At 31.7% G+C, this 4,825-nt stretch overlaps 1 protein-coding gene across 3 annotated transcripts in view; it reads right to left on the bottom strand.

The window, feature by feature from the left end:
* Positions 1 to 4,825, bottom strand: part of POSH (Plenty of SH3s) — a 210,185-nt gene that overhangs the window by 26,593 nt on the left and 178,767 nt on the right. The window lies entirely within an intron of this gene.

Genomic DNA, 4,825 nt, shown 5'->3' with positions numbered 1-4,825 from the left:
CTGTCCAATACATTATATATATATATATTACATGTTACATTTACACTACTTGCAAAACTTTATCTCAAATAGTAAAAGAACGTGAATAAATTAAAACACATTTTAACAAATCACATTTCAACTTTGTGCATATTATTTCTATGTCTGTATTCTCAATAATTACTTAAAAGCTGTCTCTGGTGTTTTAATCACAAAATAAAATTATGTCTACAAATGTTCTGAGTGTCCTTAAATTACTCGTATTACAAATAAACCTATTAAGCATACGTCTACTTCATGACAAGAAGAATTCAGAAAAGTTGTATTCTACACACAATTAAGACTGCCATCCTTCCGAACATTTACAGGAAGAGCATACCACAAGCGTAACATCAAATGTTAAGTTAACATGGTAATGGAAGAAAACACTAAGATTTTCTTCAAAATCAATGATTACTAAAAAAATAAAAATTCACAATGATCCAATATCTTAAAAGCAGTAGTAGTTTGAATAATGAACAGTCTGAAAATAATTCATCATCTCCAGGTCTAATGCATCTGAAGTCTGATTAGTGGAATATGTAGCTAATCGGCGATGTATGCATTGGAAGGGGAAAGGAACTGGTCACCCCAGCCTCATTATCTCCTGGTCTAGTTACCTCATGAGTGATGCCTTATTGGTGTTACTTACGAGGTTCAAACCTGTTTTCGGACAGTTGACTAAACAACAACACTTCATTCTGTGATATTTGGTTAAATATGAGGTCTGTATCTGTCACTATCTAAAAATATATTGATGAATAACTGTAAAATTCACATAAAGAAAGCTACTATGTCTCAAGTGCATGTTGGCAACAACAATGCATATGATTAAATTAAGAAAATGTAACATACTTTTATTGCTTCAACCTGACTTCTTATGTTCACTGAACATTTAAACGAAAAGAAGATTAAGTCGGTTAAGGAGAATGGGTAGTGATTAGGGGTAAAAATCCGATTTTTTTATTTTGTGTTAAAAATAAGTACAAAACTTGCGCTTTTGTGGGGTATCTCTGCAGATAAGCCCTAAAAATGGCCTCTTTAAATTTGGCAGCACTTACTTACAAATGGCTTTTAAAGAACCCAGAGGTTCTTTGTCTCCTTCACACAAGGCCGCCATCTGTCCCCATCCTGAGCAAGATTAATCCAGTCCTACTACCATATCCCACCTCCCTCAAATTTATTTTAATATTATCTTCCCATCTACGTCTCGGCCTCCCCAAAGGTCTTTTTCCATTAGGTCTTTCAACTAACACTCTATATGAATTTCTAGATTCACCCATATGTGCTACATGCCCTGCCCATCTCAAATGTCTGAATTTAATGTTCATAATTATGTCAGGTGAAGAATATAATGCGTGCAGTTCTGTGTTGTGTAACTTTCTCCATTCTCCTGTAACTTCATCCCTCTTAGCTTCAAATAATTTCCTAAGCACTTTATTCTCAAACACCCTTATCCTCTTTTCCACTCTCAAAGTGAAAGTCCAAGTTTCACAACCGGTAACTGTTTTATAAATTCTGTCAGCTTTCTCGAGAGCAGACTGGATGACAAAAGCTTCTCAAATGAATAACAGGCATTTCCTATATTTATTCTGTGTTTAATTGCCTCTCGAGTGTCATTTATATTTGTTACTGTTGCTCCAAGGTACTTAAATTTTGTACCTTTTCAAAGGATAAATTTTCAATTTTTATATTTTCATTTCGTACTATGCTCTGATCACGAGACATAATCATATACTTCGTTTTCTCGGGTTTACTTCCAAACCTCTCCCATTACTGATTTCAAGTAAAATTCTTGTTTTTCCCCAAATCGTTTGTGAATTTTCTCCTAAAATATTCACGTCATGCATATAAACAAGCAATTCCAAACCCGCTCTGTTATTGTGGACTTTCCTAATGGCATATTCTAGAACGAAGTTAAAAAGTAAAGTTAATAGTGCATCTCCTTGTCTTAGCCTGCAGTGAACTGAAAAATCTTCAGACAAAAATTGACCTATACGGACTCTGCTGTATGTTTCACCAAGACAATTTTAATTAATCAAACTACATTAGTTTCTTGGGAATAACAAATTCAATAAGAATATTATATAAAACTTCTCTCTTAACCGAGTCATTTGGTTTTTTGAAATCTACGAATAACTGATGTGCTGTGCCCTTATACTTCCATTTTTCTCTAATATCTGTTGAATACAAAAGATCTTATCAAAAGTCGATCTATTACACGTAAAATCACATGTAATTCATATATCCTTTTTATTTTTAAATGCACTTTTCCGTAAGTTAATATTTTTCAAACTTAAGTGCATTTTTCTCCGAAACTACTGAATATTTACATACAATTTTTACTATATTTTCTGCACCCTGTGCTCTACAAAGTAGATATACGGGTTTATGAATATCACTCACATAAGATGAGGAAAAAAATATATATGCATTGAAGAAAATAGCAAAAATTGTTAATCGAAGTTGAATATCTTTTTCTGAAATATTTAACTTTTGCTTTAGAATTTACAATATACATTCCTTGATAACTTAAAAAAAATACAAGGTAAATGAGTGAAGAATGTAGAAACTAATGCATAAGTTATCTGAAGAATGAGGCACATTTAGCAAAAGTGGAGAAACAGATTATGAAATAGGGCCTTCTTTTGCACTTGGATAAAATAGTAATTAGTTGTATAAGCAAGGAAACTTTATTCCACTCTTAACACAAAGCCTAGAAATATTGAACTAAATATTTGTACTGAAATTCTTCAATCGCACATGCATTACTACCCACTCCCTTTAAAAGAACAATGACATAAAATTTCTTCTTTTACATGGAACTGCCACTCTTTTTGCAAATGACACTAGTGCATTTTATATTACTGACTCCATTGAAGAACTGTTTGAAAAGTTTGAGGCAGACATTATTACTCTTGAAAATTGGTTAAGCACAAATAGGCTTTCTTTGAATTTGAAAAAAAACTGTGTATACCATTTTCACTAAACATTCTTTTTATTATATTATTCCGAAAGAATTAAAGTTTAATGATTTTGTAATACAAAAAGCTGCATCAATTAAATTTTTAGGTTTGATTGTTGATGAACATTTAATATGGGATAAGAATATTTTGGCTGTCTGTAACAAAACCGCTCCAATGTCTGGTATTCTGAAAAGGCTTAAAAGATCTTTGCCTATATCTTGTCTCTTGAATGTATATTATGCTTTTATTCATTCTCATTTGATGTATATGTCATTTATTTGGGGACATAATAAGAAAACTGGTTTGAGACCTTCACAAATTATTCAAATAGAGCTTTAAGAAATTGATTGGATTTTCATTATTTGACTCCAGTTAAATAGCTATATCAATTTTCTTTTGTTCTACCAGTTGAATCATTTATCAAATTAGGTGCTGCTATTTTCATGTACAAAGTTATTAAGAATTTAATACAAACTAATATGTTGTTGTTGTTTTCTAATGTCAGGCGTTTGACAATAAAGTCATTTGACCTCTTGCACTCCAATATTTTTCAAAAATATTATCATGGTCAGCCACTGAAGCACAGATTTTGAGGTGTTCCGAATCCATTTCTTGGTTTGAGTTGCACAATGGGCAGTTAGGGGACTGATATATTCCAATTCTATGCAGGTGTTTGGCCAAACAATCATGGCCTGTTGCCAATCTAAATTCAGCTACAGACGATTTTCGTGGTAAATCGGGAATTAACTGTGGATTATGATGCAGAGAGTTCCATTTTTTTCCCTTGGGATTGTGTTATCAAATTTTGTTTGTTGAAGTCTAAGTATGTAGATTTAATAAATCTTTTCACAGAGTAATATGTAAATTTAGTAACAGGTCTGTAAGTAGCAGTGCTGCCCTTCTTTGCTAAAGCATCCGCATTCTCATTTCCCAGGATTCCACAATGGGATGGTATCCATTGGAATACAAATCTTTTATTGAGTGATATTAATTGAGAGAGCATTTTAGTTATTTCTGCTGTTTGAGATGAAGGTGTGTGTTTAGAGACTATTGATAGAATAGCTGCTTTGGAGTCTGACAATATAACTGCATTCTTAAATTTATTGATGTGAAATAGAAGATTCCTGAGACTTTCACTTATTGCAACGATTTCTCCATCAAAACTTGTTGTTCCATATCCAAGAGATCTATAAAGTGAGAAGAGACAGCACGTAACACCTGCACCGGCACCTTGTTCTCTGGAGATCAAGGATCTGTCGGTGTATAAATGAAGCCAGTTTTGTGGAGGGTACCTAATATTAATTGTCTCTAAAGACAACTGTTTCATTATTTCAGTGCTTACTTCTGATTTCAGTATTTCTTCTGTTAAATTTAGATTATATTCTATATTTAACAGAGTTAAAGGGTTTGGTTTAATTTGTAAGTTTTCTTTTAAATTCGGGATATTGATTTTCTGTTTTAATTCAGAATCAACTAAACAAACTAATATATACTAATACTAATATATTTCAGTTTAATAAAGATATACATACTCATTTAACAAGACAAAAAGAAAAAATATTTTTTTCTCAGCATAGCTCAGTAACTTATGGAATGAAAGGAATGAAGCATTTTGTAATAACTTTTAACGAACTTCCTTTAGAATATAGAATTTTACCAAATTGCTGGTGTTTTAAGAATTGTTTAAAAATACGTTTTTGGGAAGATTATTTATTTCAATTCTCAGTTGATTTATTTATTTCATAGTTTCAAACTTTTTCTTCTTTCTGCCCAAAATTTTATGTTATCTTACTATATGTTCTTATTTTGCTTTCTTTCTTTAATAAATTCTTGGATATTGT

Source organism: Periplaneta americana, chromosome 3, assembly GCF_040183065.1.
Source record: "Periplaneta americana isolate PAMFEO1 chromosome 3, P.americana_PAMFEO1_priV1, whole genome shotgun sequence".
NCBI classification, from domain to species: domain Eukaryota; kingdom Metazoa; phylum Arthropoda; class Insecta; order Blattodea; family Blattidae; genus Periplaneta; species Periplaneta americana.
This window is presented reverse-complemented; position numbering and strand designations above follow the sequence as displayed.